The 25,504-nt window shown below is 45.6% G+C and overlaps 1 long non-coding RNA gene across 1 annotated transcript in view; it reads left to right on the top strand.

The window, feature by feature from the left end:
• LOC116749887 overlaps positions 1-25,504 on the top strand; it is a 149,413-nt gene that overhangs the window by 101,765 nt on the left and 22,144 nt on the right. The window contains exons 3-6 of the long non-coding RNA XR_004348723.1: positions 2,124-2,335; positions 4,749-4,982; positions 10,246-10,357; positions 11,154-11,350. This is a non-coding gene — a long non-coding RNA (uncharacterized LOC116749887). The remainder of the gene's footprint in view (positions 1-2,123; positions 2,336-4,748; positions 4,983-10,245; positions 10,358-11,153; positions 11,351-25,504) is intronic.

Below are 25,504 nucleotides of genomic sequence, written 5' to 3'. Positions count from 1 at the left end.
TGTAAATCAACTTCAATAAAGCAAACAAGAAGCAAATTTCTGATGTTGGTTTCGAATTCGCCATCTTTTATTACTTAGTTATAATAAATGAAAACATGCTTCACAAAGATACATAGATTTAAGTGGAAGAAGCGCCCTTTTTTTCTGCACTTACTAAATTATGATACTGATTTTTTAATTCCCTCCGCTAATTATCCCAGGGTTTCTTATGGGCTAGTAAATTTCCATTTTTTCTGAATGTCAAATTGATGTTGTTGAAAATTAGAAAGTGTGGCACTTTTTTACATTTCTAACAAGCATATTTAAAACGTGATAAAATTCTTCATTTGGAAAAACTGGGGGCAGTTTCGAAAATTCTGTTTCCAGAATTTTCATGTTTGCAGATATGAGTTTTTACGTTGTTTGTGACAGTAAAAGCCATGTAAATCAGAAACATTCTCAAACATCCAGTTTCAAAATGCTCTTTCCGTAGCATGAATTTCTTTCAAAAGTTATTCCTTCCTCACTCATTTTAACATCATTTTCGCAAATGGACAGATTAAACATATTTACTTTTTGGAAATGTCTGCCAGACTGTGTGTCAACCCCTTATAACCACACCCCAAAAAAGCCAGCACATTTGGAACATTTGTATTTGTAAAAGAATAATGACCATTTCAAATTTAATCACGTTTTTAAGCGCTTTGCCATCAGGTATCTTACAACCATCCGAGGGCACAAGAGATTTTCGTGGTCATTCCCCTATTTCTTTTTTTTTTATGACATCCGGTAGCATTTGGGGGGGTCTCTGGTTCAGTGTTTTTGCTGCAGTGACATCCTTGTGACTGATGCTGTCAACGAACGTCCAGGGAGGGACCAGGTCTGGGCGTTTTCCTCGGTGTCCTTTCTTTTTTTAATTCTGCCAAAGCTACCACTCCATGAGTGATTATACTTAAATGGTTACCACCCCACTCCCACTTCTTTTTTTTTCTTTCTATCTTTATCTTCTCCTTCCAATTTTATGAGATATACTTGACATACATCACTGTGTGAGCTTAAGGTGTACGGCATCATCACATGACTTACATCCATCACGAAGGGATAATCGCAATAAGTTTAGTGAACATCCGTCATCTCCTACAGATAAAAAATCAAAGAAATAGAAAAACAATTTTTTTTCCTTGCGATGAGAACTTGTGTTAGGATCGACTCTCTTAACAAATTTCCTATATAACACACAGCAGTGTTGATTCTACTTATCATGTTGTACGTTGCATCCCTAGGACTTATTTACCTTCAAACTGGGAGTTTGTACTTTTTGACCACCTTCATCTAATTAAAGAAGCCGTACTTTGATGAGCATGTATCTTTGTCTGGTGCGTCTTTTCTTTGGCAGCCCATGTGAAAGCATTTCTGCAGGTATTTCATTATTGAAACAATCCAGCCGCTCAATTATGGAGTCGTGGTGGAAGGCTCTCAACTTTCATTCTTGCGGCAATCAGCCCACAGTTTGTAATTTTTTCTAACACTTTGCTTGTGTCTTCTAAAGGGTTTTCTAACTAAAGAGAGCGTTTTCATTTTTCATTATTGCTTTATGTAAATTATTTCTCTGCTGCGGTTCCTCTAACGGTGTATTTGCTATTAGATAAGAAATCTCAAAAGTAGCTTCTAAATATTATAAAAATTTAGTAAATTATTTTAAAATCCTGGATGGAGAATCACACAACCATACGCTTCAAAAAAAAACAAGAGGCTTAGTTTTTTACATTCTGGAATTTTGATTTTAAATTGCTTGCTAACCATGATAATTTTGTTCTGTCATCTTCTAATATAGCGAAGGAACGCTATACACTTACGTCTGTGTTCGTTGCTAACAATAATAGGTGTAAAAAGCTATATTTCAAGTAGACTTTTTGTAAGAACTTTTAAATTTGAGAGAATTTTAGATTTACAGAAGAATTGCTAAGATAGAATGAAGAATTCCCATATACCCTTCACTGCAACTTCCTTTTATGTGGACGTCTGATATAACCATAGTAAATCCATCAAAACTAAAAAAATTAACACTAATAAAGTATTATTGACTATAGACTTTATTTGAATTTCTCCAGTTCTTCCATTATTGCCCTTTTTTTCTGTTCCAGGATACCATGTCACCAAAAGAGTCAGCAGCCAATGCCACGTAACAGTTTTGTGAAGATTGGTTTAGTTAAAACTAGATGATATTATTTGGCATTCCAGTTCACCAAGAAGAGCTCACTGCAAGTGTTACAAGATGCTGAAAGCAGGGGTGGCTTTGTCCCTTTCTTTCCTGCTGTGGAATCAGGACTCTCTTTTCCACTGGACCGGAAATAAGGTTGGTCTAGCTTGTCGGCCGAATTAGGGGCCAGCCTTCGTATGTTTATTGAACGTTGGGGAAACTTTACTTCTTCCTTGCCTTTCCTTTTTAAAGACAAAAATTTGTACCTGTAAAAATTCTCAAATGTCCTTTCTATAGCAAATGCCCCTGCTATAAAGAGAGGGCCAGCGTCCTCTGTACCCCCTGGCGCACCCGCATCCCATTTTGGGGAACACGGTCCAGAGAATCAGCCCTAAGCTCGTGCTCATATTCACAAGGGCTAAACTGGGAAAACTGGACAATTTCAGTGTCTTGTTCTGACATGTGCCTGAATTATGGTCTATAATAAACAATCACTGAGTAACCTATTAAGGCAAGGAGTACACCCAGATAAATTTCTCCAGGAAGCACCTCTTAGACCATCGCTCAACAAATTGTTAAAACTTCTGGTACTTGTGGCAGGGTGGTGTGGGGAAAACCCGGGGGTGGGGGCTGAGGGCTGATAGCCCTGGGGCACCGTGTCAGTCACACCACAAACTTGTGTGACTGGAAATTGAACCCTCGATAGCTATGTCATTCACTTACTGAAGGAACAGATAATGTCGTGGATACTGTTCTGTGCTGTCTGATGCCCCTTGAGGAAGGAGCGACTTCTCCCGCAGCTGCTGGGGATGTGCTAGAAGGCCCGTACCGTCGACCCCCTTTGGGGATTGCCTCAGCTGAAGAAAACTGCCTCAGCCCAGGCCCACCTCCTCCCAGGACCACCCAGCATCCAGTGCCCGATCCATGGGGCATGAAGGCCTGGCCCCTCCTCCCACCTTGGAGCAGCTCTGAGGGGCCACCCAGCTTCTGACTCCCCAGGGGTTGGCTTTGCTGGGAATCCATCGCAGACCAACTTCTCCCTCCATCCAATCCTGCTTCCCCCCTCCCCTCCACAGGAGCACCCCCTAACAGATGTTCTGTACACGAGTCTCAGCTCAGAGAATCTGCTTCCCAGAAGACCCACCTGCCACATAGGGAAGTCAAACAAGCCAAAACAGTGTGCAAAGGAAAATAAGCACACCTGTGCTTGCGGATGCATCCAGAGATGGTCCTGAGTGTGTGAATGTGTACGTATAAAAAAAAAATACGTGTTTTGGGACTTCCCTGGTGGCACAGTGGTTAAGACTCCGCACTCCCAATGCAGGAGGCCCAGGTTTGATCCCTGGTCAGGGAACTAGATCCCACAGGCATGCCGCAACTAAGAGTCCGCGTGCCACAACTAAGGAGCCCACGTGCCGCAACTAAGGAGCCCGCCTGCCGCAACTAAGGAGCCCGCCTGCTGCAACCAAATAAATACTTTTTAAAAATGTGTGTATGTATATATGTGTTGGCCATTTTCTTAGAAAATTTGTAGCATCTTATGCTTTTTTATTTATATCATATTTTAAAATCTTTAAATCTATCTTTACATAGTGATACATAAAGTTTTAAAATCACTCGGGCTTCCCTGGCAGCGCAGTGGTTGAGAGTCCGCCTGCCGATGCAGGGGACGCGGGTTCGTGCCCCGGTCCGGGAAGATCCCACATGCCACGGAGCGGCTGGGCCCGTGAGCCATGGCCGCTGAGCCTGCGCGTCCGGAGCCTGTGCTCCGCAGCGGGAGAGGCCACAACAGTGAGAGGCCTTCGTATCACAAAAGAAAAAAAAAAATAATCACTGCCTACTATGTCATTGTATGGACACACCATGTAATAGCCACCATTTGAGTGCCGACTGTTTGCTGGGCACTCTTGCACCCTCTTTGTATTTATTCAACACATATTTATGGAGAGCCTGTTATGTGCCAGACACTGTTCTAGGTGCTATTCTCTCAGGCTTCACTTCAGCCTTAAAAATTAGCTACTGTGATTATCCTGATTTTACAGAGGAGAAAACTGAAGTTTAAGTAACTTGCCCAAGGTCACAGGATTAGTGAATTCATAACCAGGCAGCTGGTCTCCGGTGCTTCAGCTTTTAACCACCCCCCCCCCCCCAGTAGCCCCCTCCCCAAGCCCCCTCCTGATGGGTAGTCAGGCTACATGCAGCTGGCGGCTGCTATAAGCGATGCTGCAGTGAACATCTTTTCTCATGTGTCTTTGGGTACCGTTTCCCCACTTGTAAAAAGCACTGAGAAAGGGAAACAGGTGAGCTCATTATCTTACCGGATATCTGTTAGCAGTCCCAGGTCATTTTAAAAGGTGCCTTTCTCCAAAATTAAGGATTTAAGGAATCAAAAAATACTACGTTCCATTCTTAATATGAAAATCTTGGGTTAAGCCTTTGAAATACTTCCATGCTGGCCCTGCGTGTTGGATGCATATTTGCAGATAGGGTAATACCTGGATTACCATCGCCAGCATCCCTGGTGGGAAATGGAATGTTTTTATTAAAATTTCTCTTGTTTGCGTTTCAGGAAAGAAATGAAAGCAGATCCACAAGCCAGGTCTGGTTTTAATCAGAGCCTAATCTTTATGAGACAACGCAAGGCTGAGAATTTTTTAATCTGATATTTTGAAAGAAAAATCCGTGTTCCAAAATGATACAAACCAATCAGCCTTAGAAGAACGATGGAGAAAAGAAATCTCTTGCATAAAAGAGAGGCAGGAAATTCCAGAGAAGTTTCACAGGGAGGAGGGGAAAACCCAAGGTCTGTATCGCTATTTATGGTCTTATTTCTTCGTACAGGGTAATAATCTGGTTTTGTTGAACAACCAAAATTCAGTTTAGAGGGAATCACAGCATTCTGTCTCCCTGAAGTGAGAACATAACTGAACATATTACAGACCCACTCTGTGTCCCATGATCCATTAGCCCTTTAGATAAATATTTCGTCCTCTTCAGGGACTCTTCCCATTGTGGTCATAGATCCATCTCATATTAGATGACTTAATACCTTAGTAATTTGGAGCGTCTCTGTAGACATTGCTGAACTTTTTATATTTTCATGTACATTCCACGGATTGGGGGCAAAAGTTCTGATTGGCAGGACTTCAGGGTGAGTTGTTGAAATTTATAATCATTTTCATATAATGCTCGGCTAGAGTGGGGATAGTAAAATCTCAATCTTCCAATAAGCTGCAAAACTATTAATGGATTTCTAGGTCATGTTGTTCAGGGTTAATACTCAGTGGAATATATTTTCCATTAAATATGAAAGTGCTCCCAGTACGTTTTATACCAGGTGTGTTAACTTTATTGTTTCCTGGAGTGTGTATAATTTCAAAATTAATCAAGTCTTCTTTTATGTGCTTTTGCATGAATTCTGGCTTTCTTTTGAACAGTCATAATGACTCAAAGATGGAGACTAAAAATTGGCAAGAAAAAGCCAATAAAAGCATAAAGTCCAGAGTTTCGGAGAAATGAGATTTACCAAATGATATACAGTATAGTTCCCTCGACCAGAGCTTTCAACGTTATATTTATTTGAAAGTACCTCATTTAGTGTTTATTTTTGCCAGTTTCGTAGCAGGAATCAGATCACAAAGATTCAAGGAGCAAATCAAACACCATTTTAAAATTCATCCTTGGAGCATAGGCGTGTCTCTTCTCTTATTCCATTGTCTTATCTCTTTCCAAAGCAAGACATTTAAATTTTTATGTGACTAAAATCGTCACACGTCAGGATACCGTAGGACTTAAAACTCCAAATGTTTTGGCTTACATATTTCAATTTCCTAACTCCACTGCAAAAAGGAAAAGAACACTGGATAAATTAAAATAGCTGAGGTCTTCCTATCGTTAGTCTCCATTTATTCCTCTTTGCGTACATTATGCGTGTTTACTCGGATAAATACAATTGCCTTTTCTTCGGTTGCTTAAATCTCTTTGTCTACGAAAAGTAGAAAGAGCTCATCCATTATTTAAGTTACTATTTCTATAACTGAATTAATACATACATCTACCCGAGCAAAGAGGCTGACAGAGTGAAGGTCCGCACAGAGGTTCCGCTTGAAGTCCCACTTGATCTCTGTATGGATACGTAATAGTGAAAGCACGTTGCCAGAAATACCAGGTTTTAGTGCTATGATGATGGCGTAAATGATACTGTAAGAGGAAGAGACCCTCAAATATTTTCAGCATTTAAAAGGATGTTCTCCTAGTTTAAAAGATGCCTCTCTTACTCTCTTAATTCTCCAGGGCACAGAGCAGGAAGTCAGAGCTGTTACATTCTGCTTTGCTGAGTGTAGGTCAGGCTGATATATATCGATTGCCCTGGATTTTTCAGTATAAAAACTTGGAGTTTGAGCTTTCCTTCAAGTTATCAGTCCAACCTCACTCTGCCACTGCTTGGGTTCCCCCAACTTCAGTTTCCTGGCTGTGACCCCCAAGATTTACACTGGCCCCAGTGGCTGCCTCTGTGAAGGGAGGACGTGAAGCGGAAGAGAATTTCAGGGCAGCCCCGGACAGGGAGTCAGGGGAAAAACGTGAAGTTTGCGGGAAAGTAGGGTCAGGCACTTGCCCCATAGGCCTCCACAGCTGAACCTGCGTTCGTGTATTTGTTTCATAGATGAATTGACATACTTTAAGAGATGTATTCTCTTCTGAAACATTGCCTTGTACGTTGCAGCTCATGGAAGATGGCCCTCTGTATTGGTAAAGTGAAAGTACACACACACCTGAGCTGTTGGCAACGTGTATTTTTAAAACAAATACATGGGGCTTCCGTGGTGGCGCAGTGGTTGAGAGTCCGCCTGCCGATGCAGGGGACACGGGTTCGTGCCCCGGTCCGGGAGGATCCCACATGCCGCGGAGCGGCTGGGCCCGTGAGCCATGGCCGCTGAGCCTGCGCGTCCAGAGCCTGTGCTCCGCAACGGGAGAGGCCACAACAGTGAGAGGCCCGCGTACCGCAAACACACACACACACACACACACACACACACACAAATACATGGTATGGGGGATGTGGGAAAGAGAGAACAAAAGAACTGATCGGTAACAGGTGTCCTGCTTAGAGAGGTTCATTTAAGGAATTGGCCCGTGTGATTGTGGAGATGGGCAAGTACAGCATTTACAGGGCAGCAGCGGGTAGGTTAGGCTGGGGCTCAGGCAAGAGTTAAGTTGCGATCTTGAGTCCGGAAGCCACAGGTCAGGCTGGCAGGACTTGTGTGTGGAGTCTTGAGGCAAATTCCTTCTTCTCCCAGAACCCTCAGTGTCTGCTTCAACTGATCGGATGAGGCTCACCCACATTACCAAGGGTAATCTCCCTCCAAAGTCAGCCGCTCGTAAGTGTTGATCATATTGACAAAGTATCTTCACAGCAACATCTAGACTAATGTTTGACCAAACAACTGAGCCCCATAGCCAGGCTGACACATAAAATTAACCCTCGCAGTATTTCCCCCAATTATAAAGGAGGAGACTGGGGCTTGAAGAAGGTAAGAACTCGCTCGAGGTCAGACCACGGGAGTGAAGTATTACTGTGCAACCTCTATGCTTATGCTCTTAATCACAAACCCTGGCTGCCCGCTTAGATTACTTGCTAAATCAGGGAAGACGCTCGAAAAGAGAGCCACTTGAGCCTGGTGGGTTTTGCCTTAAGGCAAGGGTTTGAAACACAGGGCAGACAAGATAGGATAACAAGGACCAGATTTACCCTCTTGCCTGAAATGACTGGAAACAGAGATAACGTATATGAAACAAGAGTCTGAAAGACCCTGGATATCGGGTAGTAAAGGATAGCGATCCTTGAGAGACGAGAAGCAAACCGGGATTGGGGTGGGGGGCATCCAGTTGCCCCAGCCCTAAAGGAGGGTTTCCAAGCAGTGGGGCAGAGGAGGGCACCCAGGCAGGTCCCTGTGATCTCCCTAAGTTGAGGAGACAGCTGAGAGTCTGGGGAGGCCAAGGTGGCTAGAGTTAGTGGGAGAAGAGGGAGCCATGTGGAGAAAGCCTCCAGAAATGTCCAGAGTGTCTCCCCTGAGGCTTCAGCTGACAACCTATCAGCAAGCGTGTGTGAGGAAACCCCCGAGGCTGGGGAAAGAGCCACCCAAGAGATAAAAGTAAATACTCTCCGGAGATAACACAAGGCCAGAGCAAAAGAGGCGTAATTCATGGAGATCCAAGTGTTTGCCTTGGTGGTGAGGCAAAATTAGACCTGGACCACGTTCTCTGCGGTTCTGCCCAACAAACCTTCAAAGCAAACTTGAAAGGATTGAACCATTTCCAAGTAATTTAACTGTGCTCCGGAGTTCAGAGTTCCAGAATAGTTCAAGCAATACAAAAACGGGTAGCACCCAGCAAGGTAAAATTCACAGTGTCTGGCATCCAATCTAGATTACTAGGCATGTAGAGCAACAGAAAAATTTGACCCATAATCAGAGGAAGAAATAAGCTCATGGAAACTGATACACAGATGCCATAGGTGATGGAATTAGTGGACAAAGATATTTCATAGTTATTATATCTGTATTCAGTGTGTCCAAGAAATTGGAGGAAAGCTCGTGCATGATTAGCAGAGACATGGAAAATATAAGATACAAACTGAAATTCTATGAAAACTACAACATCTGAGACTAGAAACACACTGGATGGGATCAGAATAGATTAGACATGGCAGAGAAAAAGATTAGTGAATTTGAAGACTTAGCAAGAGAACGTAAATACAGTGAAACATGGAGAGAAAGACTGGAAACAGTAAACTATCTGTGCACTCTGGGACAGCTTCAAGCGGTCTGATATATGTGTACTTGGAGGTCCTGGTCTCGGCAAACTAGGCATTGATGGGAATTCTACTTGATAAAGGTTATCAAGCTAAAACGTATAGCTAGCCTCCTATGTATGGTGAAGGACCGAACACCTTCCCCTGAAGATTAGAAACAAGACAAGGATGTTCACTCACCACCTGTATTCAGTATCGTACTGGAGGTTCTAACCAGATCCATCGATAAGGCAAGAAAAAGAAAGAAAAGCCATCTTAATTGGAGAAGAAGTAAAACCTTTTTTATGCGTTGATGACATTATCATCTATATAGAAAATCATATAGAATCTGCAAAACAAGGCCAAAAGAACCAATAAGTGGCTTTAGGAAGGTTGCAGGATATAAAATCAATATACAAAGATCTGTTATTTCCAAGTACTACTAGTGAACAGTTCGCTATTGACATTTTTTTAAATTCCATTTACAATAGCATTAAAAAGTGTTATATTCCTAGGGATAAACCTGGTAAAACATGATTAAGGTCTGCACATTTAAAACCATAAAACATTGCTGAGAGAAATGAAAGGCCTAAATAAATGGAGTGATTTACAAGTTTCATGGGTCAGATAACTCAATATACCGGATATGTCAAATTTCCCCCAAATTCATCTGTAGAAAAAAAAGCATTCCCAATGAGAATCCTTTTTGTATAAACTGACAAGCTGATTCTGAAATTCATTTGGAAATATAAAGAACCTAGGGAAATCAAAACAACTTTGAAAAATAGGAAGAAAGCTTTCATACTACGTTACTTTGATATTTATTATAAAACTACAATAATTAAGATACTGTGGTATTGGCATCAAGATAGATAAGTAGATCAGTGGAACAGAATAGAGTAATTAAAATAGTATGATATTGGTGTCAAGACAGACAATAAGGTCAATAGAAAAAAATGGAGAGTCCAGAAATAGACTCACATCGATAAGGTCAATTTTTTTTTTTTTTTTTTTTTTTTTACCTAATCCTTGGGTTTAAAGTTCAGGGCTGCAGGTAAGGGGCAGAGTGGCAAGGCTGTTACAAATGGTAACAGTGGCAAGGAACCCAGCTGGCATTGGCAGGAGCCTGTGCCAGGGTGTTGCAATGCCTATGTCTTGCTATCCTGGCTCTCTCTTTCTGGTTTTCTTTCTTTTGGTAGGTGTCCTGTGGGATACACCGGAGACAGGTGTCAGCAGTTCTCAAAGGTCAACTTCTCTCGTATGTCTCTTTACACAGGTGTAAAGATAATTCAGAAGAAAATACAAAGTTTTCAACTAACGCAGATGAAACAGTTGGATATTCTTATGCAAAAAATAATTCCAGTCCAATCCTGGCACTTATACGATAAGTAAGTCAAAATAGATTGGAGATCTACCTGTAAAAACTAAAATTACAGAATTTCTAGAAGAAAACATAGGAGAAAATCTTTGTGGCCTCAGGTTAGGCAAAGACTTTTTTTACATTCAGCGGCAAAAGAATAATACACACACATACAAAACTGATATATTGGACTGCCTCAAAATTAAGAAATGTTGTTCAAAGGGCACTGTTAAAAAGTGAAAAGAGAAGCCAGAGATAGAAGAAAATGCTTATAAATCACATATCTGATAAAGAACTGGTATCCACAATATATTAATAACTCCCAAAACTCAGCAATAAGAAAACAAACCACTGTATTTTTTAAATGAGCCAAAGATTGGAGCACACAGTTCATCAGAGAAGATATACAGACAGCAAATAAACACATGAAGAGATAATCGACATCATTATGCACTATGGAAATGTACATTAAAACCATAGTGAGCTACTGGTGTGTGCCTATTTGTACGTCTACAGTTAAAAAGACTGACCCTGTGAATTGCTGGTTAGGATGCAAACGAACTAGACCTCTGACACACAATGTAAAATGGCACAAGTACCTGGAAAACAGTTTGACACTTTCTTAAATAGTTATAAACACACACTTTCCATAAGATCCAGGCTTTCTCCTTCTGGATGTTTATCCAGGTGAGATAAATGCCTATGTGCGTACAAAGACGTGTATACAAATATTTATAGCAGACTTGTTTGTAATAGCCTGAAGTAATGAATTAACTAATGAATTAAGAGGAAACCAAGCCCCATCCAAATGGTTATATCATCAGGTGAATGGATAAACAAATCGTGGCACATCCACACAATGGAATAGTACTTAGCAGTGAAAAAGGAACGAACTGTTGACACGTGGAAGGACGTGGATAAAGCTCAAAATAATCATGCTGGCGAGGAGGCCAAAGAAAAATCAGCACAGACTGTATGATTCCATTCATACCATAAGCTGACCTCTGGGGACAGAAGGCAGGTGCGTGGTTCCCTGGATTGGGAGCAGGGGGTGGGAGAGTGATCGCAAAGCGTCAGGTGGAAAGTTTGGGGGGCTGGGCATGTTGGTCACTGTGGGGCGGTTTCGTGGATGTACATGTATGTCGGCATTTCAAATTGCACACTTTTTTTAAAAAGAATTATTTATTTATGGCCGCGTTGGGTCTTCGTTGCTGCGAGCGGGCTTTCTCTAGTTGCGGCGAGCGGGAGCTACTCTTCGTTGCGGTGCGCGGGCTTCTCATCGCGGTGGCTTCCCTTGTTGCGGAGCCGGGCTCTAGGCGCGCGGGCTCAGTAGTCGTGGCTCACAGGCTCTAGATCGCAGGCTCAGTAGCCGTGGCTGGCGGCTCTAGAGCGCAGGCTCAGTAGATGTGGCGCACGGACTTAAGTTGCTCCGCGGCATGTGGGATCTTCCCGGACCAGGGATCAAACCCGTGTCCCCTGCATTGGCAGGCGGATTCTTATCCAATGCGCCACCAGGGAAGTCCCCAAATTGTACACTTTTAAAACACACCGTGTACCGTTTGTTCATTATACGTGAAGCAACGTGGTGTTGGCCCTGCGACTGGAAGAGGCGAGACTGAGGCAGGAAGACCACTCAGGAAGATGCTGAGAAATCCAAATCGTCCTAACACCCAGAACCCGCCTTACAGCAACCAGTTTTACATAAATAACTCTAATATAAGCATAAGAATCCTGGTCTGTTAGGGGTGAATTCATTTGTAGGAAAATAGGAGCTAGTAATGAGTGAGCAAAGCCTAAGCCGGTACATTTGGGGCTTTGGTGCTCCTTACAAAAGGACCCCTGGTTCCTGCTGCCCTGTCACCCGTCACCTGGGTGCCTTTGTGCAGTGCACAGGCCACACAGCCACCCACGGCAGCCCTGATCCTATAGACCACGTGGTGTGATAGAAACAGCACTGACCACCAAATCTTGGCTCTGCCACTAACCATATGGCCTTTGGTGAATCACCTAAAAGTCCTCATACCTTAGCTTCTTCATCTTGGATTCTGGCCCCGTGGGGCTTGGTTGAGATAAGGACTATGGTTAGGCTTTAAAAACAGGCATGGGCCCATCAACCTGTTCTGACCAGAGGTGAGGGGAGAAAGGCTGGTCTGGAGTTCATCCAGAGAACATCGCCGGGCTCTTTATTAATCTTTATTAAGATATGCATTAAGCTACTAAACAGGGCTGTCTTGGACCAAACTGTGAGAGACGTGTTCCCACTTCTGTCCCCACTGCTACCTTCTGGGGCCTTTTGTGATGTACAAGCATCACACCCAGTTCCCCGTGTCACCCCCCCAGCGGCCCAGGGCCCACTGGGAATTCCCTCCCAGAGAGGTTTGCTGCCCTGAATTCCCGAGTCAATCCGTTCCTTCCTTCCATCTTCCCATCCTTTCGGTGTGTAGATCACAGCTGGGAGGAATGAATATTACTAAATGGAGTCACGCTCAGGTTGGTATATACGACTAGGGCTATAGCTCTCTTAACCTTAACCTTTCAAGAGACGCTTATTTGAAACGAGATGCTCATTTACTCCAAAGAATGACTGTCTAATGGTGGAATTTGCTATCAAGTAGCTAGCTCTTTGGGCATGGGATGGAAGGGGTGTCTCTCGAAACAAATCTCCACGTTTAGTGCCGCCAAATCTCCAAAACGATCTCCAAAATGTTAAGCCACTTACGCTGACTTTTCAACAAGATCAGTTTCTTTCTGTATGATCATGTTTATATCTATTTCTATATATCTGCTACAAACTCTGCACAGGAAATAATGGAATCAAATATGGATTTTTTTTAATGTAAGAAACTGATACACTGATTGAAGGCTGCTGTCACAGTGTTTCAGATGCTGCTTGTGGCTGAAGTTCAAGTTGGTATGTTCCGGTCATTTAGCTCGATACACTTGTCAGTGATCTAGAGGATGAAGTGAATGGCAGTGTGAAAGAGTTTGTTGGTGATACAAAAGTGTTTAGGTTGGTAAGAGCTAGGAGGGTGGTGAGGATCTTAAGATGGCTCTAATAGACTGGATGACGGAACAAACATGAAGACTGATGACATTTTACAGAGAAGGCCCAAAGGCAACAGATACTGAAAGAAATCATTTAAGCGCTACATAATTGAAGCAGTACACACCGATGGACTGAGAATTTATGTTCGTTTCAAAAGGAAAAGACTTGCTGTAGGAATCAAATTAATAAAGACATTTCAGGAAAGCCACCTAGTCTGCAGTGGTCCTGAAAAAAAGGCCAGAAGAGTCTAGGTATGTACTCAGAAAATGCAGGGAAAGATACAGGGAAACATGAGGTGGTTGGGACTGGGTGCCGACCTAACAAGCTCCCTTCTGCCGACTTGGTCTTGATGTGTTCCTCCTGTTACCCTCAGCCCCAGAAAATGAATCAGGACCTGTCTAAACCAATAGTCCCCAAAGTATGATCCCCAGACTGGCAGCAGTGGGATGACCTGGCAGCTTATTAGAAATGCAAATTTATTAGGCCCCATCCCCAATATACTAAATCAGAAATTTTGGTGGAGGAACACAGCAATCCGTATTTTAGTAAGCCCCCCAGAAGATTCTCATTCATGCTGAAGTTTGAGAACCACTGGTCTAAACCAGTTGTGATAAAATCCCATTCCCCTTTTTTGCCAATGAGTACATTAAGGATAAGAATGAACCCCCTTCAGGTCATTGAGATACAAGTGAAAGTCTGCTGGAGGAGTTTAAGAAAGGTATTTCTCTCGGATGAAGAGAGTAAAGACATTGCAGCCTTTGGCCTTAGTTCTGTGAAGATGTGATGTCTGGAGCTTCAGCATCCATCTTGTGGCTACGAGGAGGCATGGCTGAGGACCACAGAGCAAAAAGACCATGTTTTTTGTGCCACTGAATTAGCCAACCTTCCCGTGACTCGACATCCAGGATGTCTGGCTACGTGAGAAAATAAACCTCACTTTTGGTCAGATACGCTATTCCTTGCATCGGAAAGCATCCCCCCAAAAGCACATGCCTTTCTTCTCCACTGTGGTACGGAGGAAGCAAACCTGAAGAGGTAAATGTTCAGAAATAGTGAAAAAAACAAACAAACAACCCAGATCTCAGCCCTCTCACCTGAACACGAGAGAGCTACATTCCCTAACCTTAAAGCAAGAGTATTTTTGAGCCTCTCTGCTCTTATATACTGTATTAATATAACAAAGATTTACTTTTCTCATAGTTATCTGTAAAGCATCTTTACTAACAGAGCTATGTGCAAACATAAAAAATCCCTCCTGGGGTCAGCATACCCTCCATCCAGTTCAGGGCTGTGTGACTGAAAGATACACTGGGAGGAAAGTTGGAAGGCGTGGTCGTTCTTGATGGCAACCTTGGAAAGTTAAAGTCGCACACAGTGCTCTTTCATTTCCCCCACGTCCCGTTATGAAAGGCCATTTATGAATCTGCTCAGCGCTCCCCATTGTTAGTCCTGCTAGGAATGAAGAGGTCACGCAGTGGACGCACACCTCAACCCAAGGACCGCTTTCATGGGAAATAAAATGCCAAGACAGGTGTATGGGTGGAAACCTCCACTCAGAGGAGGCAGAAGGTATCTCCTGCTGACTGTGTCTTCACACCTCGGCAACACACATTCGTGGGCCTGTGAGCAAAGTCACAAGGAAGAGTGCAGAGTGCGAGACTCAGCCCGACGAGTGCATCCTTTTCTGTGCCATCCAGCTTAACCTCTGACACACTCTTAACAGTGAAGCCCCTCAAGTGACTAACTGCAAACACAGGTGGGATTGTCCTCGTGTCCTATAGGTCAGGAAGATTGGGCTTTACAGGACTGACAGCAGGAATTGTTCCAAAACCAACTGTCCTCCTCGGAGGATTCCCTGTCAGCTGTCAGAGAAGGCTGGCTCCGTTGATTTCAGCCCTTGAAGAGTGCAAAGGGGAGAGAAGAGCTCTCAGAGATGAAAAGCAGACCTCGCGGGATTTTACGGCTTAAGACCAATACCTTCCCCTGCCCTCGGAGCCATTAGGGAAGCCAGCAGCATCTGGGGCCCAGATGTTCTGAGCAGATCTCCCTCTGGGCAGAGGCTGGCCTAGTCTTCCCTGGAGCTCAGAGCAGGTCACGAGAGAAAGGAGTCTTGCCCCGGCCGGGGAAGTGGAAGTGCAGCTCCTGGCCACAGTCTTTTATCTAGGCTGGAGCCTTGAGTTCAAGGTTTCTCCCATTTCCTACCCTTGGAAGGCAAGGCAATTCCTGTTGCCTGGTGGAGTGAGGATAAAATGGGACAGGGGATGGGAAGAGCGCTGATTGTGTGGCTTATAAAATCCCTGTGGCAGAAAACACTGTTGTGAACTCACCCAAAGCTATTTCTCAGACTCCTTGGTAGCCAGGTGGGGTCATGTGACCGAGTCTTGGCCAATGGGATGTAGGCGGAAGTGAGTGACGTGCATCACTTCTGCGCCTGGCCCAGAGAACACACCTGGGCCGTCTCGCAATCCCACTCCCCGGGCTTCTGGTCACGCGCATAGGGTCCGCAGACAAACCCCCAGCTGACGGGGATGGGGGCCCACCCGATGGAAGGAGCTCAGATCCCTCATCAGCTTCACAGAAGGCCACCTGCCTAGTGGTCTCAGATTGTGCTGGAATGCAAAATAAAGCTCTGACTGTGCTACACCGTCTCAGAGTTTGTTGTCCCATCAAGCACTGTTTGCCCTACTTAATGCAGGCTCGGAATGTGTCCCGGAGAAAGCAACTGAGAGGGTGACTGGAACCTGGGGCAGGGGTGGGGAGCCAGGGGTAGCAAATACGTTTAGAGAGATGGCTCACAATGTCCAGGTGGCATGTGGTCTGCCGCTCACTTAACGACCCTCCCTTATCAATGCTTCTATGCTCTGGATGAACCTCTGTGAGGCTGCCCGGGTGCCCTTCACCTCTGGCTGGCTGTCAGGATCTATACAGACAGCCAAGGAGGCATATTAAACAGACCTCAGGGAGTTCAGGATCTGAAAGAAATTAGCCCAGGCAAATCACCACCGAGTACATTTTTCTTTTTTAGAAGACAACATTGGCAAACACAAGCCACACCATCTCTTGAAACCTGTGTGTTCACTGCCCTTGAATGCATCCATGGTGGATGGTTGACAAGTGTAGGGACGGCTGGTGAATGTACAGCAGGTTAATATCAATTTTCATTGGCTTGGTCATTAACCTGTGAGATTTTTTTCTATATGAGCTCTACAGTGTTCTTATTCCAGAGATGGCAATCATTTTAGATAAATTTTTTTTTTTTTTTTTTTTGCGGTGTGTGGGCCTCTCACTGCCGTGGCCTCTCCCGCTGCGGAGCACAGGCTCCGGACGCGCAGGCTCAGCGGCCATGGCTCACGGGCCCAGCCGCTCCGCGGCATGTGGGATCTTCCCGGACCGGGGCACGAACCCGCGTCCCCTGCATCGGCAGGCGGACTCTCAACCACTGCGCCACCAGGGAAGCCCTAGATAAGTATTTTCATGCAAAAGATTCTGCCAGATATTTTTTATGCATGAATAACCTGATCTGAACAAATTCATTTCTGATGCTCAGATACTACCTCACTTATTTTGGTATTTTTATTGTGGCAAGATATACATAGCATAAATGTACCATTTTACCAATTCTTAAGTGTACAATTCAGTGGCATTCATTACATTCACAGTGTTGTACAGCCGTTATCACTGTATATTTCTCAAACTTTCTCATCATCCCAAATAGAACCTCTCAAAACAACTAAGTAATAATTTCCCCTTCCCCACTTTCTCCAGCCCCTAGTGAACTCTGATCTATTTTCTGTCTCTAAGAATTTTCCTGTTCTAGATATTTCATGTAAGTGGAATCACAAAATATGTGTCCTCTTGTGTCTTATGTTACTTAGCATAATATTTTCAAGGTCTGTCCACGTTGTATCATACATCAGAACATCATTCCTTTTTACAGCTGCATAATTTTCCATCGTATACATACACTTTGCTTATCCATTCATTTGTTGATGGACATTGGGTTGCTTCCACCGTTTGGCTGTTGTGAGTAACGCTGCTATGAAGATGGGTGTGTCAGTATCTTTTCCAGTTCCTACTTTCAATTCTTTTGGGTATATACCTAGGAGCAGAATTGCCGGGTCATACAGGAATTCTACACTTAGCTTTTTGAGGAACTACCAAACTGTTTTCCATAGCAAACCTGCAAGATTTAAAAAACCCAGATTAAAGAAAAAATGTAGAAGAAGGCTCTTGTTATGCCATGGGGATGCCTGCGTGATGAGTGCCAGCTGCGTCTGGAACCCTCATTAGCACAGAGCACCGTACCTCTTGGACCAGCTCTCTCTAGGCAATCGCATTAAAGGCTTCACACCTGAGTGACTCCTCTATACAGAGGTAAATTGCCGAGTAGCTGATAAAGCTAAGCTTCGGAGCCCCTCACTTGCCCTGACTCCTTCCAAAGCCCCGGGAAGGGCCCTTACCATATAGTAATTTGTTTTTGTTTTTTTTAATTTGCAAAAGTAAGAGATTTGAAGTCAAATCCGTGAAGACCACTGTCTCTTTTCACTCTAACGCCCCCTTGAATTGGGTGGTGTTGGGATGCCCGTGGGCATCTGGGAGAATGTTGATTTATTCTGGAAGCCACTGGAAGAAAAGACTCCCAGTTTTTGAGTCAAGTAAGTCTCCAAATAGCTATTGAATGACACTGCAGGGAGCTGGGTTAAGAGCTTAAGATGGTTGAGACCTGGCTCCTGCACTCCGGGAGCTTCCAGACTCAACCGGGATGGGAAACACACATTAACACTTACAATAAAAGTCAGAACTTGCAAAATGCCATTAACAGTGTGTGATGGGTCCAGAGCAGGGAGAGATGGCATTGAAAGTGTCTGTGACTGGGTCCACTTGGGATGGACCTGGAGGGTACATTTCCCCCAGCAGAGAGTGGACTAGTGGAAATCAAGGCCCTAAAGGCAGGAGTGCCCAGGCTCTAAAGACATGAAACTGCAAAAGGAAATCTGGGACCCCGCTTTAGAGCAGGGTCAGCCGATGCCCTCCGTGAAGGGATAAATCGTATTTTAGGCGTTTCAAGTCGCGTGCTCTCCGTCACGATGACTCAGCTCTGCCGTCAGAGCATGGACGCGGCTGTAAACAATATGTAAACGAGGGGTGTGGCTGCGTGCCGATAAAATTTTATATACGCAAACAGGCAGCAGGGCCAGGGCACCCAGCTGAGGAAACTCCAGGCCGTGAGAAGCCACTGGACGTCTGTGAGCGGGAGAACGACACTGTAACACGACCAGAGGTGTGTATTTGTTTGTTTTTTTGTTTGTTTGTTTTTTTGCGGTTCGCGGGCCTCTCACCGCTGCGGCCTCTCCCGCCGCGGGGCGCAGGCTCCGGACACGCAGGCTCAGCGGCCATGGCTCACGGGCCCAGCCGCTCCGCGGCATGTGGGATCTTCCCGGACCGGGGCAGGAGCCCGCGTCCCCTGCATCGGCAGGCGGGCTCTCAACCACTGCGCCACCAGGGAAACCCCAGAGGTGTGTATTTGGAAAAGAAATTTGGTTATAGGGTAATCCTTGAATTGGAGGATGTGGAATTGAGAGTGGAGACAGTTGCTGAGAAGCTTTTAGAGTGTCTGGGGTTAGAGGCCGGCATTGGGGCGTTGAAAACAGGAACTAGAAGTCCAGTTTGGTAGGGCAAGGGATCTTATTGGGTGTAGAGAGAAATGGAGAGAGAGCTGGATTAAAAACGGGGCCTGGGGGACCGGGATTTAGGGAGTCTGCAGGGAAAGCTTGTGAGCGATGAGGGGCTTTGGGGTTGGATAGGCCCCTGGATGGTCTCTGCGCTCTGGGTGGAGTCGTTGGGCAACTGGCGCCAGGTGACTGAGACCCCTTCCTGCCGCCCAAGGCCACGTGGGGCACGGCTGCCACGGGCCGCTGTGTCACCCCCAAGGCTCCGAGCAGACAGCGCCTGGCACTCCGTGAGTCTGGCCAAGCCTGGGCTCCGGGTGAGCCACGCCCTGGATCTCTGGGCCACTAGACACCTCTGAGGACAGCCAAGGCAGAGCCATTGCCGCCCCGCCAGAGGCGGGCGGAGGCCGTGCCGAGCGACCGTGGCTGCTGGGTGGGAGGGCCCGGCTGCTTTCTCATCACATGGTGCTCCAGACAAGACAAGGCTGTGTCTCTTGGAAAGCATGTATGCGGGGTCAGGGTGAGTCCAGAGGAGGTCAGGCCTCGTGGAAATCGCAGCAGCCAGTGAGGTTACAGAATTCCTTAGCATCCCGGGGACTCTGTGTGCGACCCAGTGGCCCGTCAGGCACACATATTCTGGAGACTCGAACGCATTTAAAGGGAACGGGGGATTCTGAAAGAAAATGTGCCGTTTCCCCGCGAAAATCTTGTCATTTCTCCCAGGAACGTAATATAATACCCTCCTGGAGAAATCGTGTGAAGGTTGGGTTTTTGCCTGGGTCCCATAGCAAGCCCTCTCCCCGCTGCTCTGCGTAGTGAGACAACTCAGTGGAAAAGGAGCCGCCTCAGAATTTGCCACATTTATGTTTGACAAGGGGGCAGTTTACTCCCTCGTTGCGTGCTTTCTTGCTGAGATGCGAGCGTGAGGTTGGCAGATACTGAAAATGCTATTTTGATACTTTGCGCACTTTCTTGGGAATTTATTTAATAAGAGAAATCCTATGATGCTACCGCTTGTGGTTATTTATTTCCGAGGCGATCAATGAGGAAGTGTTAGGAAATATATTCAGAGGGATTTCAAATCTGATTCCAGTCAAGTGAGTAATCTTTCCATTTTCTTTCCATATGTTATATGATTTCTTAAAAAGATGAAATGCTAAAGAGCTAAAAGGCACTCCGGAACTCAGACCCTAACTATGAATATAAGATTGTACATTTTTTCAAGGAATGAAATGGCTTTAATTACGCTGAAACGCATGTTGATAGTGAAACCAAATACCGTGCGTTGTGTTCACAGGCACAATATTTTATGTTATTTTAAAAATTTATTTTATTGAAGTACAGTTGATTTACAATGTTGTGTTCATTTCTGCTGTACGGCAAAGTGATTATATATATATGCATTCTTTTTTATATTCTTTTCCATTATGGTTTATCACAGGATATTGAATATAGTTCCCTGTGCACTGCCGTAGGACCTTGTTGTCTATCCATCCTGTATATACTGGTTTGCATCTGCTAATCCCCAAACTCCCACTCCATCCCTCCACCACCCCCCTCCCCTTCGGCAACCACCAGTCTGTGCTCTATGTCTGTGAGTCTGTTTCTGTTTTGTAGATAAGTTCATTTGTGTCGTATTTTAGATCCCACATATAAGTGATGTCATATGGTATTTCTCTTTCTCCTTCTGACCCGTCAATACTTTGCTTAGTATGGTCATCTCTAGGTCCATCCGTGTGGCTGCACATGGCATTATTTCATTCTTTTTGATGGCTGAGTCATATTCCATTGCATATATGGACCACATCTTCTTTATCCGTTCATCTGTCGATGGACATTTAGGTTGCTTCGGTGTAAATAAACTGCAAATAGAATATTATAAGTCGGCTACTGTAAATAGAATAGGCACAGTACTGTAAAATACAACTGGTGATTCCAGGCCTTTGGGCAACTCTTGCAGTTTTTTCAAGGTGAAGAGTCAGCCAGCTGGGATCCAGTCTCTTCAACTTGGTCCCAGGTGGTCCAGACCAAGTACATCCCCAGTCATTTGAACGGTTGAGTTTCCGTTGTACTTACACACCATGGGCTCTGCCTGTACTTGTTGGCAAAAGGGTTAAGAGGTGATTATGAGCAAAGGTTACGTGTGGGTCCTTTATGTTTCCTTCCCACCAGGGCCATCAAGGAGGAGAACAGACGAGTAGAGGAGCTTGCCTCGCTAAGTCAGGGAAGGGAAGAGGGGGGAGTGAGCTTGGTCTTCTTTCAGCCCTCTTTCTGTTAAGATCCTCTTCCTGGACCATGTTAAAGGTTATTTCGGCCTTTTGGAGGACCTGATGGAAAGGGCCAGGTGGTTGGAGATTGGATCTAGAGCAGATGCTGCTTTAATATTAGTTCTCCCAATTTGGAGACCCACGGGCCTGTGGATACCTGCCCTTGAAGGCACGTCAGGAGCAAAGGTTTGGAAACCCATGGCTGCGTCCCTGTGTCTATAACCAGGTGAATGGGAGCTGGATCTCACGATCGAGTCAGCTCCTCCCGGCTCTGCTGGGGGCAGGGTGGTCAGCAAAGTTCAGGGTGAACCGGACACAAAGGCAGCTTTGTTTGCTGTTGACCTTGGTGTGGAGAAAAGTAGCTTCCCGTCCACTGAGAGCCCTCACCCGCAGGCCTGCTCTGCTGATGCCAAGAGAATAACCCACCGATGACCAGGCAAGGTGTGGCGTAGGTGAAGTTGTCTTCCTTTCCCTGCGTGTCCCTTCTGATGCCCTTCCAGATACGCTTTGCTTTTTTCTGGGACCCACGGACCGCCTGTTCTCGACCACCCCTTTCCCATCCCCGCCACCAACTTCCTTCAGAGCTTAACCTCAGGCAAGAATCCGCACATCATCGAAAATCTCGTGGGACGTTTTCCACAAGCATCTTTTCCTTTTGGCAGAGTCCTTGGCTCAGATGGTAGAATTAAAGATTCCGTTTCCTGTTTGAGGTTTCAGGCAGCAAACTGGCAGAGGAGGACATATGAGGGACACGTCTGCACACAGATGGCCACCCAGGTTTGGCCCCAGTGTATCCACACCTTGCGCACACACGCTTGGCAATATTTGGAGACACAAGATCACGAGACAGAAATACGCTGATTCTTAGAAAAGAAATTTGGATGCAAAAATCTAGTTCAGCTGTGCAGATTTTGGTGAATTACATGGTTTGGACCACAGTGCATGACCTTTAGGAATCGAAGGCAAATGGAGATAATCCCCAAGTCACTCTCAACAGAGAGGAGGTATCTGCCTCTCTGCGGATCACAGACGCCTCCAAACACACCCTGCCTGGTTTTCCTGCAGTCCTGGTTTGGCCTCTACTTTCCCAGCCCCAGTGGACACCGCTCTTGTGGCTGTAGCCTGAGAAAGGAAGTGACCCTCTGAGATGAGAGGGTTCCCTGGAGACATCCATCCAGCTGGCCACAGTGGGGGCTTGTCTGGGGCCCACACAGGCGGGCTGTTGGAATGTGCCAAGATGAGCAATGATAAGGTCTTTTGCACAGAATTCCTTCATCGTCAGGGGCAAAGAGGCTGGACTGAGTGACATATCTGAACCCAGCCCTCGCTTCTAACACCTTTGGCCAGTGGAAGCAAACTACACTCAGAGAATAGTCTGGTTCAAGAGACAAAAGAAGAAATAAAAGGAAGCGGAAAGCCAAGGTCATGGCTGGAAAACTTTGCGTATTTTGCGAATCAGACCAAAGCAGCTATATCAGCTAAAAGGTCAAACATCTTATAGATAACTTCCAAATGGCTTTGATGCTGGAAAGTGGCTCCTGCCAGAAAGCTCCACTGGGATCTGTGAGCGACGGCTTTTTTTTTTTTTTTTTTTTTTTTTTTTTATCTATTTAGCCCTGCACACTCGCGGACTTTATCCTTATTCTCTTCTAACTGGTCTTGATGCCAAGCTCAGGGACCTGATGAAATTAACCAGAGCAACTCTGAAGGGAAAGAAGGAAACCAACTTGTGTTTGGCATTTGATGAAATACCTGCCCTAACTGGATATGGAGCTCTGACCTGGTGTTGCCGGATCTTCCTACAATGGCTCTGTAGCTGGGAGGTGGAAATTCCCGTCTGATGCCCTCCTTGGGCTCCCCCAGAACAGATGGTGAAGGCTTGAATCTAGTGGCCTCAGAGAGGTGACTCTCCACCTGCACCTCAAACTGTCCCTACTTGATTAGCTTCAAGAAACACGCGACCGTCCTGCCTTTGGAAGGAGAAATATTTGATGGGGCTGGAAAAGCGGGGAAAGGTTTCTGCTCATTTAGGGAGATGGGCTGTGCTTTCTGACATTTATTGTTACAGAGAGCAGGGTAATGACCCCTGGGGCTGGAGGACCACCCAGGCTGCCCAGGGATGCCTGCTGACACTCCTCAACTAGTTCTGTGGTCACAGGGACCCTCCACCAACTTGTTCTAGAAGCTGACTGTCCTGACTTGATCTTCTCAGTCTCCACGCTGGTGCCCTGGACCATTTGTAGCTCGGATTCTCTCTGCATGCATTAAAAAAAAAAAAAAAAAAGCCACCTTGCTTTCTGTTAGTGCCCTGCTGTAGGAAACAAGGACTGAGAAAGTTGGAGGAGTTGAAGAGTAGACTTTAACTTTCACAACAGATGTTTTTGCATTTATTTTCCCCCGGGGAGGAGAGGAAACGCACATTGTTCATTTGAGCAATTTCCATCCTTTTGGATGGCTCCTATCCCCTCCCTGTGAAATGTGCATAGCTTCTCAACCAAAGTGTATGGGATCATCTTTCTGAAAGGAGAAAACCTAGTTTGCATACTTCAGATTAGAGGGCTGTGTTAAAGTGTGTGGAAATCAGAGACTCACACCATCCCCAGTCACAACCGACTGGGGCCCTTGGGGGGGGGGGGTGATGCTTGATGCTTAGCGGTGGTAGCAGGAGATCTAATGGCACTTGTAAAAAAAAAAAAAATGTACAGCTCATTACACAATGTTTTGAAATTCTCAGTCTTTCTGAAATGTTCAGATCTTTCTTATGCAGGTATACCAGGGATGAAACTTTCAAAGCCTCCCTCTGCACACAGGCTGTGCTCAGGCCAGCTCCCTCGCTCGTATCAAGAAAGGGGAAGGAATCCGAATTGGGTTTTCTTTTCCTCAGCATGAAACTACCTCTGCGGCCAAACAGCTGGCGCTCGCTTCCTCAGCAAGTTCAGTTTTCCCTGGAACTCCGAGGCCAGCAGAAAACTCCGGAAACTGAAACCATGAAACCTCCAGGGTTCCCAGAGGAAACTGGACCACCCCAAACCTTTCTAAAACGGGTGATCCACCGACCCAATTACAAGTCAGGAAAATGGTCTCCGGGGAAATGAGTTTTCTGAGGTCTCAGAACGTTTTCCCTGCACTGAGAACATTTGGACTCAAGCTCTTGGGTTTGCATCTGGAACGGGAAAAATGTCTGGTGCCATTCTCTCCTCAGGAGATCAGAGCAGAGTGGCCCACGACTGGACCTGAGGGCTCCAGGGCAGGCGGCAAGGCAGGGCCCGCTCCCCACTCCTGTACCAGCTGCTAACGATGCTCCATCCCGTGACTCTCTCTCTCTGCAGCCACTCCAGCTGGACAGCCACGTCACCGGCGTTTACCGCTGGGCTGGCCTTCCAGAAGCTCAATCCCATGGACTCTTGATGACAGGGATTTTCAGTGTTCAGCTAGTCAAGTTTCACTGTTTTTCTCCAGTGGATAAAAAGACCTGACTTCCTTTGTTTCTAATTAAAGGCAGATGGGCAGCGGATGACCTGCTCCTTCATTTTCCCTCTGTGTGAGAGTATGGCCGATGGCAGCCCACTTTGCCTGTCACCAATCTGTCGGGCACTTTTAAACAGGTCACCTGGTCTCCCTGCAACGCGAGAGGAACACACACTTCTCGGTTGGGGTGCTGGGCTCTTTCCCTGTTGAGTGATGTTCAGCGCTCATAAAAGTGCCCTTGAAGCAAAGCCCTGGGTTGTCCAAATGCCCATCCATCACCATAAGCAGATTTATCCCATAACACTTCAGGTCTTTAGAACTAAATGGAATAACTGCAAAAAATCTCTTTGGAATAAAAGGGAGAAGGCTCAAGTAAGAGCCTGATCCGCGCGGTGAGTTAATGACCCCCCGGGAGTGCAGTCTTTTCCTACTTGGCACAAGCTTTAACTCTGCTGGTGCAAGAAGCACAGGCTAGTAACACGTTTCTAGGCCACCAAACGGCAAGCTATTTGCTCGTCACTCTGTGCCTTTTCCCCCCGAAATATGCATCAACGCAAGTCATGGTTCTTGTACCGCAGCTGTGGTTAATGCCGGGTCTATCTTTCCAAATGAATCGGTGTTTAGTGAACATAAACTATGGGTTTCAGAGCTATGGGCCGGGAATGATATAACTGGAGAAGGAGTTCGCGTTTCCCGAGCCTGTCCTCTGTGCTGGATACTGTGCT

Source organism: Phocoena sinus, chromosome 2 (assembly GCF_008692025.1).
Source record: "Phocoena sinus isolate mPhoSin1 chromosome 2, mPhoSin1.pri, whole genome shotgun sequence".
NCBI lineage: Eukaryota > Metazoa > Chordata > Mammalia > Artiodactyla > Phocoenidae > Phocoena > Phocoena sinus.
This window is presented reverse-complemented; position numbering and strand designations above follow the sequence as displayed.